At 45.9% G+C, this 11602-nt stretch overlaps 1 protein-coding gene across 2 annotated transcripts in view; it reads left to right on the top strand.

Annotated features, from left to right (window-relative positions):
- The first annotated feature begins 10349 nt into the window (after positions 1-10349).
- Positions 10350-11602, top strand: part of SRC (SRC proto-oncogene, non-receptor tyrosine kinase) — a 72088-nt gene continuing 70835 nt past the window's right edge. Inside the window, exon 1 of one of the 2 annotated variants that reach the window (XM_074970190.1) lies at positions 10350-10889. The gene's annotated coding sequence lies outside the window, so the exon portion shown is untranslated. Of the gene's footprint in view, positions 10890-11137; positions 11159-11602 lie in introns of those variants that run through there. The other variant, XM_074970192.1, reaches the window with a different exon arrangement.

Here is an 11602-nt window from a genome sequence, read left to right as displayed (position 1 = left end):
ATATTGATCTCTGCGCAGAGCCCTAGTCAGCACCAGAGTGTCCTGGCAGCCCAAAGCCCAGGAAGTGGCAGCTGGATGCCCTCAGTTAATTGTGGTTGCTGAGTTCCTTTCACTCCATCGGGCAGGTCTGTGTTTTGTAGAAATACATTTGTGAGTTGGGATTGTTTTTTATTTGCCATTTGGTTGTATTAGAGCAAATCCATCCTAGCTTCCTCCCCTCATTTGAGAGCTGCAGCGGTTGCTGTCCCTTTGAATGCAGGTATTACACCAACAATACATCCTTGTACTTCTCCAGTACAAGTAGCACAATCCCTTGAGGCTGGCTAATAAGTAGCTCATGACCGAAGTCTCTGTTCGCACAGTTCAATTAAATCCCTATTAATCTTATTCAGACCTAATTTACTTTCATTTTAATGCACACACTTCTGTTTGCCTCAGATACACCCTGGTGAGCTTCCCCACTGATAGGAAATGAACTGCCTGGAGCCATCTTTGAAGAAGACTGATGTCTGCCCAGATCCGCCCCCTTCCCTATCAAAAGGTATGGCCTGGGATTATTTCCCCGCCTACATTTCTGCTGCTAGGAATGTAAAAATATGACTCAAATGCTGGGATGTGCTAGGCCTGGAGGTGATACACATGAGGAAATGAGGAGACACAAGAAAGCAGACAGGGAAAAGACCAGGTTAGTGATCTTGTCTCTTTCAGGGGCCACTGCTGAATCATTCCCTATTGTACATTGCTAATATTTTGACAACCATCTAGACTGAAATGTCCCAGAAGTGATGGGGCTCCAAGTTCTTCCCTCGGGAGACTGTTTTACTGTCTAATACCTCCCACCAACTCAAAGTTTCCCTGATATTCACCTCCATTTTGAATCCCAGTTTCATGCCATTCCTCCTAGTTTAACCTTCCTTGCATTATCCTAATTAACTCCTCTCCCCCTCTTGATGTCTCCACCCATCCAATATATGTTAACTGTTACGTTCCCACTACCATCCTCCAACTCACGGTTATTGCTTAGCCAGGACTTTACTCTGAGGGCCAGATTGTGCCACCCCTATTCATGCTGAGTGGTACCTGAATTTGCAAGTAGTCCCATTGATCCTAAATGTCCTTATGATAACTAGCACTTTCCATTGTCAAAGTGCTGTCCAAATAGCTCATTAAGCCTCATGCCCCCACTGTGAGGGGGTATCAGCACCCCAGTTTCACTAACTGGGGCACAGGGAAGCTAAGTGACTTCATAGACTCATAGATATTAGAGCTGGAAGAGACCTTGAGAGGTCATCTAAACCAGTGTTTCTCAACCTTTTGATATCAGGGACCGGATTGCTGCCTTCCTAAACTGTCAGGGAGAGCTACAGGACCAATGCTGGTCCATGGACCCAGCGCTGAGAAATACTGATTCTAGTCCAGGTCCCTGCACTGATGAAGGACCAAGTATACCTAGACCATCCTTGACAGGTGTTTGTCTAACCTGTCCTTAAAAACGTTCAAAGATGGGAATTCCACAACCTCTCTTGGAAGCCTATTCCAGAGGTTAAATACTCTTGTAGTTAGAAGCTTTTTCCAAATATCTAACAGAAATTGTCTTTGCTGCAGATTAAGCTGATTACTTCGTGTCTTACCTTTAGTTGCCATGGAGAACAATTGATCACTGTCCTCTTTATAAAAGCCCTTAACATATTTACAGACTATCAGACCCCCTCTCCCCATCTTCTTTTCTCAAGACTAAACATGCCCAGTTCTTTTAAACCCTTTTCTCATCAGTCAGGTTTTCTAAACCTTTCAGCATATTTGTTGCTCTCCTCTGGACTGTGTCCAATTTGTCCACCTCTTCTTAAAGTGTGTACCCAGAATTGGACATTGTACTCCAGCTGAGGCCTCATCAATGCCAAGTAGAGCGGGACAATTACCTCCTGTGTCTTCATACGACACTCCTGTTAATGCAGCCTAGAACGATATTCGCTGCTGCACCACATTGTTGGCTCATATTCAATTTGTGACCCACTCTGACCCCCAGATCCTTCTCAGCAGTAGTGCCACCTAGCCAGTTACTCCCTGTTTTACTGCTGTGCAGTTGATTTTTCCATCCTGAGTATAGCATTTTGCATTGTCTTTATTGAATTTCTTCTTGTTGCGTTCAGACCAATTCTCCACGTTGTCAAAGTCATTTTGAATTCTAAGCCTGTCTTCCACTATGTTTGCAAATCCTCCTAGCTTTGTGGCATCCGCAAGTTTTAGAAGCATATTCTCCATTATCCAAGTCATTAATGAAAATACTGAATGGTACTGAACCCAGGACAGACTCCTGTGGGACCCCACTAGATACAGCCTCCCAGTTGGACAGCGAACCATTGATAAATACCTTTTGAGTATGGTCTTTCAACCAGTTTGGCACCCACCTTTTAGTAATTTAATCTAGACCATGTTTGCTTATGAGAATGTCATGTGAGACTGTGTCAAAAGCCTTACTAAAATCAAGCTATATCCCATCTCCTGCGTTCCCCCTATCAGTAACCTTGTCAAAGAAGGAAATTAGGATTTTCCCCCAATTACAGAGTCATTGTCCAAGTGGGAATTAGCACCCAGGAGTTCCTGGCTCCAAGACATGTGCCTAGGCCATGCCTCTCTCCTGCTTACATTACTACTGCCTTCTGGCTCCCAGCTGCTATGAGGTCCATTCTAACCTCCTGTCTTACAACATACCCTCAGTCTACCAGCAGAATTCAGTGCAATGAATCCTGTGAGATCACTGTGCAGTTAGAGTACAAAGCTGCTCCCTAACTCTGTGACTAGACGAATGCTGACTCAAGTCCTAACGCGGACAACTTCCTGTTGTTATTTGTGCACTTTGCTGGAGCTGGTTCAGTCACAGAGCTGAGTCTTGTGTATGGGGCCTTTTATCACACATTTCTCCTCCTTTCAGAGGGCAACTGTTTAATCAGCTCATCTATTAATTGATGGATGTTATCGCAGCAAGGATCTACTGTTGCTATTGGGGTTTGTGTAGAGAAAGTTCCCTGAGGCTGTGTTCCCTGTGGCGCCGTTACTCCCAATTCCTTGGATCTGACTGGTTTGAGTGGCTGAAATACACGTCTGTTTGTCCCTTGATAAAAACTTGTGGGGAGATGCATGGATTATGCACCAGTTCAGATGTGTGATATTTGTGCTGGGTTCAGAAGAGCAATGGGGCAAAGCTGGAATGATATATCTCCTCCCTCCACCCCAAACTGTAGCTCAGATGAAAGTAGCCATGAATCCAAACCACACCTGGTTTCAATTTTACAGAACCAGAATCTAGTCTCCTCAACCCATCCCCAGCTCGAAGGAGCAATATACAATAGTTCTGGGGCAACATCCTGCCTGTTCTGCATTTAGCACAATACCCAGCATGGGAGGGACGTTGGCTTTAACCCACTCTCTTGCTCCCTGACACAGCCACTACCATAACTTAGAGCAGCACTGTACTGATAGGAACCATGCCTCGGATGGCTCTGCTGTCTGAGGATTGCCGGAGCTCAGTGCACTCTAGACACATCCATTATGCTGGAGGTGAAGGTCATGGAGGCTGGCTTCCCCATCTTTGTGCCACCCTGCAATTCCAGCACCAGAGGACTCCTGAGCCGCACTGTTCGCAAATCAGCCAGAAGGGATGAAGATCTGGCCCATAACATTTCTTGAGGCTCTGGTATTGCTCTTCTCTAGCAATATTAAAGCTGGTCAAAATAAATAAATAAATAAATAATAAAACTTCTGGCCCACAGGAAATTCTGACAGGTTTCAGAGTAGCAGCCGTGTTAGTCTGTATCCGCAAAAAGAAAAGGCGTGCTTGTGGCACCTTAGAGACTAACAAATTTATTAGAGCATAAGCTTTCGTGGGCTTGATTTTGTCTCAAATTAGGATAGAAAAAATCAAAATCTCTGAATTTTGTGCAAGCTGCAATATTTCATTTTGATTCGATGGAAATGTTTAGGTTTGACTATCATTTTGACGAGTATATGCTATTGTAATGTGTCAGGGAAAAGACCAGATTAATTGGTTTGGCCTTAGTGAAACAAAATGTTTTGATACTTTCCCATCAAAAAATGTCAGTGAAATCGACAGGCTCACAAAACATTTTGATTTTGTGGATTCAGGATTTTCTGATGGAAAATGTTCCACTGGAAAATTTTCCACCGGCTCTAATTGATATTGCCGGGTGAAACATCATTGTTGAGGGTAATGGCCCTTACTGCTTTCCCACCTGTAAGTACTGCTAATGACATTAGAAAGAGCACCGTGGGCTGTCATGCCACTGAAGCTCAGGATAGCCTCCTTCATCCTACGCCTTCCGGAGGTGCCCCACGCAGCCACCACCACCTCATCATTCACTTTGCTCTTAAAGACCCATTTCTACTGCAGTGCCTGCAAGACAGCAGCAAACCAATAAAGGTGAAGTACAGGGTCATGGGGGATGCTTTATTTCTATATTATATACAAAAGTAAAAAGGGAACTAACAAGTGTATATCAACCATCTCCTTGAGCCCTTTGCTTCTGTGTTGTAATCCCTTGTCCTTTGTCTTTTTAAGCCCTCAGCCTGCAAACATAGCTCATGTCCATGTGAGGAAACTGAACAGAATAAGAGTTCACACTGAGAAATTGTGGCGCATGTTCCGCAGAAGCTAGTCCAGTCAATTTCCCATGTAGACAAGCCCAGCTACTCACCAGCTCAGCTTGGCTTCAGTAGAACTACTCATGGGCTAAAAGTGAAGCATGTGCATGAGTCTTTGTAGGATCAGGGCTGTAGAGTGTAAACTCCTCGGGGCAAGGACTGTGTCTATCTCAATGTCTGCCCAGCATCTCGGACACTATCACGCTCTAAATAATCATCACAATTTGTGCAGAGCTGTCTGGACTTTGCACTGAGCAAAACACAACCGGCCCAAGGAACTGGATCCACACGACCAAAGCTTTAAAATTTGCCAAGATGCTTAAAAATTAATCTGGCTCGAGTAGAATAGATGCACTGTGTAAATCCACAGCTATGGATTGAGAGCTCAGGACTCAGCGGGCTTCCTCTTACTCACTTTATACAATGAGTGAAGAAAGCTCGCATATCTATGCTCTCTAGTTCACTCCTGATCTTGAGGGCTCCTCCTGCATGGAAAGAGCATGGTTCTTAGGTGTAGTGTGTATAAGAGAGATTTTATGCACTTCAGGTCAAACAGAGGCCTTAAAAATAAGTGATGAGAACCTGTTTAGATGAACGTTAAATGGCCGTTTCACCTTGCCGCTCAAATTTCTGTCGGAAAAATATATTCACCTACAATTAGTGGTTATAAGTAACACCTAGGAAGAGAAAACAGAAATACATTAGAATACATATATTTTTCTGTAGTTTTCTGCTTGTTTATTTTGTGCAGTTGACAGCAATTTGTGTATAGTCAGTTTCACACTTCATCAGTTTCTCTCTTGCCGAAAAGACTTGTATAAACACCAGCAGGGGAGCAAAAAAATACTTACATGTTTTTAAAGAAATTATTAACAAAAAAATCAGGACATGCTCTTATAAGTGGGACCTGTCAGAAAGTGGAATTGTTTTCAATTAGATAGTCTGGTGGTTTGGTTTTTACATTCAAGTTGAAAGTGCCTCTTTTCTGTGTCAATTTAAACCTCTCGGTATGCCCAATTTCCCCTCCTTAGGCTTTCGCAACTGTGAATTTTATTGGCACCAGATAAAGGTGAACAGAAGAATCATTTGAGAATAAAAAAAGTTCAAATAAGAGCTGAGGGTCCCCAATTAGTAACAGAATCTATGTTTAGATTTTAAAAGGACCAAGAAAAACATTTTGAGCAGGATGGAAAGCAAAGAAAAATGCTTGACATTCGGTGCTAGCAGGGGCATGAACAGCTCCAAGGGACAGCCACTGCACTTGAGACTGATTCAGGAACGCATCAAAGCACATGCTTAGCTTTAAGCACATGCTTAAGTTCCATTAATATCAATGCTTTGTGTTTAAGTGCTCTTGTGCCTATGTTGTGTTCCTGAATCGGAGCTTTAGCAGGTCAGAGAAGGAGGAGTGGATTGATTTCAGAATGTATATATTTGCAAATGTTTAAGTCTACACGTCATCACCCTCATCATAACATAAACTGGGTTATTGCATGTTAAATGGGACAGAAGAACCCTTTGCTATTCTCCTTTGAGCAACACTGAACAGCTCCCAGAAGTGGAGAGTTTTGTGATGACAACACACCCTATAGTAACAGATTTGGCTACAAAAGAGAAAATAAAATTCATCTATCCAAAGAGCTCTCCATTACATTGGATCAGCATCCCTTAAAAGACCTGACTTACAAACTCCACTTCATATTGGGCCTGAGGGTGAATCCCTCACTCTTGCTGACAAGCAGTTACTTGCTCCCATTGACTTCATTGGAACTACATGTCTGAGCAGTGAGAAGACGGGGACTCCCAATCTGGTCCTTAAAAATGGCCGGACTTAACCTACAGCCTTTTGTTACCAAAAATTCAGAAAGATGTGACGGGGAGATGAAAAGGAATCATAGCCACGGCTTATGCTGGAGGGAATGTGGAGAATGGAGAGCCTGCTATCACAATGGCATCTCTGCACCTGTATCCAAGATATTTAGAAACTGAAATGTATGTAGACAAAGTCCTATCTAGCTTGGTATTTATATGGCCCTAATGATAATCACCACAGTGGTTAAGTGTTTATCATGGGAGGGGCGTTGACAAGATACCAACACCCCCGATCCCAGCCAAGAATTCATCATTCAGATCTCACAGCGCCTAACTTTCATACTTGCTAGTGGCACCCATAGTAGCCTAACAGTCTGTCACCAAAAGATAAAGGAACCCTTGGTCATCAACTCCTGCATCAGTGAACTAGAGGAGGTGGTGGCTGGAATTAGCACAGCATATATGATCCTAGCCAAAAAAACCCCAACCCAAAACTCTTTATAAATCTGGTTGTTGGTTGGCTTTCAGGTAGCGAAGTAACAGTTGCTATCCAGTAATAAGCACACTTGTGCAGTGCTTCTCATGTTCAAATTGCTTTATGGCTCTGGTCCTCACAGCAACCCTGTGAGCTAGGCAAATAACTAAATATTACCTGTGCATCAGTGCCTAGTAGACATCCAGGAGTTAAAGGCCACGTAAGGGAGCCAGCCCTCGCCGGTGAAAAGGCGGGGGCCTGTCCTCGGTATGGCCATGATCAAAAACTATTAACTGAGATTGCAGACAGCGTGCTCCAATGATAAACTGATAAGGAACTTATCAAATGAACAGCTGCTCATAGCTCCAAGTGACTATGTGCTGGGCACTCAGATAATGGAATTAGCTTTCGGTATGACTCCTTGTTCCTTGTGACTCACAGGCTTGTAAGCCTCCTGCTGTGTCACAGGAAATGCTTTTTCAATAAAGAAAAAGAAAAAAATCAGCCATGGAGGTATATGGAATGCTTTAACGTTTCCAACTTTCTCCAAGTGTCAGCTCCTGCCTGAAGTACTGTGATTTTTAAAAATCAAACTACTTCAGAGTTCCATGGGATTTACTGACATGAGGTGCTGTTTGCTACAGACAATAGATTGTTTTATTCTGCCTTTGATTTAATGGTTCAAGAAAATCTACAAGTGTGGTTTAAGTACTGGACCCAATTTCTTCCTTGGATATGACAGGGAAAGATTGGAGGGAACTGTTGAAGGAGGGGTTAGTCAGCACTGTATAGATACTCATGCAGCAGAGACATGCTCAGTAAAGTAGGTAGATACCATCATTGTAATGTCAGTGCTTGAATTCAAAGAGCTCCCAGGATCCTCAATAACAACAGTATGTCCAGGTCAGTAGCAAGGCACAAGGACAAGTTATCAACGAAAAAGCTTACTCTCCTGAGCTGTATCTGTTCTTCTGTATAGAACGAGAGGAATCTGGACTCCTGCTCTGTCAATCCAAGTATCTTTCTTAAAGTGCATATAAATAATAGTTTGATGTGTCCATGTTTTGGCTTGTGTGGGAGACCTCATGGTTGCCAATACCCTCAGCTGGGCAAATTTGCTTCTATAAATTAGTGCCAATTACTGGCTGGGGTGAGATGCTGAAAAATTTCCCTCTTTGAGAAGACTGCATGGGCATTTAAAAGAGAAAAGGTATTAAGCTGTGTGGGTGGAATCCTATTTCAATTCCACTTCTGTTCTCACTGTGCATTCAGCCCTGCACTTCCTCATGTTGATCTACTGAATGCTTCTGCCTGGCTCCAAAAAGGCCATTTCTCCAGGGCCAAGAGGAAGTTGGTTTGCCTGTCTGCAGGGGTCTTTCCCACCAGTGATTTACCAACCTCCCCAAACAGTGACCTGAAGGGGCCACGTGGGCAGAGAGGGGAATGCAGTCTCAGTGTTTACTCAAGCCTGTGAATTTGGTTATGGAGCAATTTATGATTTCCCCCTGTGGAGTCACAAAGATAGGTTGACCTTTAACTGATAGACCACAGCCTCCTGGGATGCAGTGAGGTCTCCAGGTTCTTTAAATCCTGATCCCAGGTGAGTGGGGAAAGAGAATAAAGTTGAGACAGAGTGAGACTTACAAGACTATTAAAGCAGTGGTCTTAGAGATCACTCAGATATGTACCATTACTACTGCTTCAAATATGGTGCGGTTAGACTCCCTGGCTACCTTAAAGGTAGCTGCAAAATAACATACAGTTAGGGCTGGTCTTCTTTTCCGTTTCTCTATGTTGCATCAAGAAGGCCTGAAAGGTTGTTTATTTTTCCATGCTAGTTTCTAGAGGAGAGGTTTTGTTTTTTACTTTAGAAATATCAGGAGCATCAAAGCTGGTTTTCCCTCTTTTGTTGAAGGTCTTTCTTGGAGGATGCAGACATGGCTTTAGATCTCTCTCAGTTCTTAACTGAAAGGGCTGGAGTAAGTAACAAAAGAGCTTTTCTTCCAACTGTTTTTTGGTGTCAGAGTTAACTAATAAAATAATAAAAGCCAAAGAATTTTAAACAGACTGCATGAAAATCACTTCTCTTCTCCATTAATCAGGTTCCAGTTTTATGGGATATCGTCAACAGCGTAGTTCTCCAGTTGCCCTTCTGTGTTAAAAACCAGATACCATTTGGAATGCTAATGTAAAAGTCTAAGCAGAACCTCCACCCACACCTTTTTGGGGAACAGGTAGCTGAGGCCCTTTCAGGGGAGGTAGCATGATCTAGTAACTACATCATAGAACTGGGAGTTAGGAGTTCTAGCCCCGCTCTGCTGTGTGACCTTGGACAAGTCACTTTCCTTCTTTGTCCTCATTTCTCCTCCCTTGCCAGCCTTATCTGTTTCAATTGCAGACTCTTAGAGGAAAGGACTGTCTCTAGACCCTAAACTTGTTTGAGGCCTTATAATAACAATTCCAGGCCTTCTCGTTACTGCTTGTGATGGGCTCAGATGGGTGCCACAGAAAGCCCAGGAATACCCCCACAGGAAGCACTTTTGGGACACAGGATTAGCTCAGTAATTACTTGGGTGCCCCTAGACACCTTAGGGAACGATAGGGACTCATCGGCAGGCAGGCTGGATTTTTTTTTTTTAAACACAACTCTTTATTTGTGCTCTAAAAGGCTACTTAGAGGCAAGCAACATGGGCAAACACACAGGCCTCCTGCATGGGTTTAGTCTGGCACAGCTCATATTCACCAGGGAAGCTCTTTGGGGCAGGGACAGTCTTTTTGTTCTGTTTTTCCAGCTCTGAGTGCAATGAGGGCCCCGGTCCATGATGACGGGGTCTCCTAGTTGCTACGGGAGTACAATAAATAAACAACAATAATACTTGCACTCTGGGGACCCTGGGAGGCGAGCAGTCCCGGGGTTTCCCTCCAGCCCTGGAGAGCCAGGAGAGATGCAGCTGCGCTGGGGGCTGTGCGGAGCTCTCCCCAGCGCGGCGGGCTGTTCCGAGCCTCTTAGCCGCTGCAGCTCCAGCCCCGCCACCCATCTAGCTGCGGCGGGGGCTGGGGACCGGAGCTCCGTATTCTCCTCATAGAAAAGCGACGTCAAGCCCTGTCTTGCAAACGTCGCCGCTTCGCTCGGGACGTTGCCAGTTTCCAGCCGCTGGCAGAGCGCCCGGAGCCCTTTTTTTCCTTATTAAAAAAAAGAGAAGAAGAAGAAGAAGAAGAAGAAAATATCAAGGGGGAAGGGCTGGTTCTTTTTCCTTAATCTGTTTCCGGTTTTCTGCCATATTCCCCCTTTTGGGGTGGGTTGGGGGAGGGGAGCATTTGCAAATAAATAAGAATCGATGCTAACGTTTGGGGGTGGTAGCCGCAGAAGCAGCAGCGAGAGGAGGAGGAGGAGGAGAGCCAAGGGCCAGGGCCAGGGCCAGGAGCCGCCCCGGCCGTGAGAGCCCGAGTGGGGGGAGGGCTACAGCGGTGGCCTCGCCTGGCCCCCGATGCTAAATCCAAGCAGGCAGCGGCATGAATCACTGTGGGGAGAAGGTGTCTCAGCCGCAGGCGGGCGTGAACCGCTGCTGACATCACGGCTCCGAGTTACGAGCCGTCTCTCTGGCCATTTGCTAGCGCCGCAGCCGCACCGGGCAGGGGCTGGGGGACTGAGCCGCCGAGGGGGTTAATTCCGCCCCTTCCCCCGCCCCCCGAGAGAGACAAAGCCAGAGCCGGGTTTTTTGTGTCTGCCTGGGCGCGTCAACCATGAGCCGTGTGCCCCCGGCGCGGCTGCCCGGCTCTCGGCCGCTCCGCTATGGTGTCTCGCAGCGGCGCGGGCGAGTCCTGTAACCGCTGGGGCCCGGGAGCCTGCGAGCCGCCCAAGGCTTTGCATGCGGGGGGAAGGAGCGCAGCGGAGCGAGGGAGCCGCCGGGCTCGGGGTGTTTTTTCCCGCGGAGAGAGAAGGTAAGAAACCGCCCGGCTGCAGCCCGCTGTGCGGTAGCGGCTGCCCGGTGATCCGCTCGGGGATCTTGACTAACCCGGGGATGAAGCGGACCCGGAGCTTTGTTCAGCTCCCGCCGTGGTGATACGGGGGGGGGGTTGCTGGGGTCGTGTAGACGCGTTACACTTCTCCGCTGAACAACAAACCGCAGCGATTCCTGCCTGTGTGTGGCACCGGGGGGCTGCCTCCTTTCGGCTGAGGATGAACTAGCTGAAGCAGCTAAAAGCGAAAGGTATTGTCTGGTGGGGCTGGAAAGGGAGGGTGATGCGGCCGGGGTGTGTGTGTGTGTGTGACTTGTTCAGAGCCCCCTCACTTTCTTTTGTGGTGGTGGTGTAGGGCTGACTGAAACGTCGGGGCTTCTCTGTCTAGCTGAAGACTTTCTGTAGTTCATTTAATCAAATCACTGGGGGAAGCCGGGGGGGGGGAGCAGGAGCTGTATGTAGGCCAAAATATGAAATATTAATAACTCGGTTGCTTTGATGTCTTCTGATCCATTTCGCGTTTACTATTTGTTTAAATATTAATTTCAGTGGGATTTTTTTTCTTTTTTAAACCACGCAGCTGCTCTTTGGGGGTTTGTATGTTTACATCACTTCAGGGAGTGTAGGAGAATCTCTGCTCCTCACTCTTTCTTTCTTTCTCCCTCTGTCCTTCTAACCTGGTCCTGTCTTAACTA

The sequence above is a fragment of the Natator depressus genome, chromosome 13 (assembly GCF_965152275.1).
Source record: "Natator depressus isolate rNatDep1 chromosome 13, rNatDep2.hap1, whole genome shotgun sequence".
NCBI classification, from domain to species: domain Eukaryota; kingdom Metazoa; phylum Chordata; order Testudines; family Cheloniidae; genus Natator; species Natator depressus.
The sequence above is the reverse complement of the archived record's forward strand: the minus strand, read 5'-3'. Positions and strand labels throughout refer to the sequence as shown.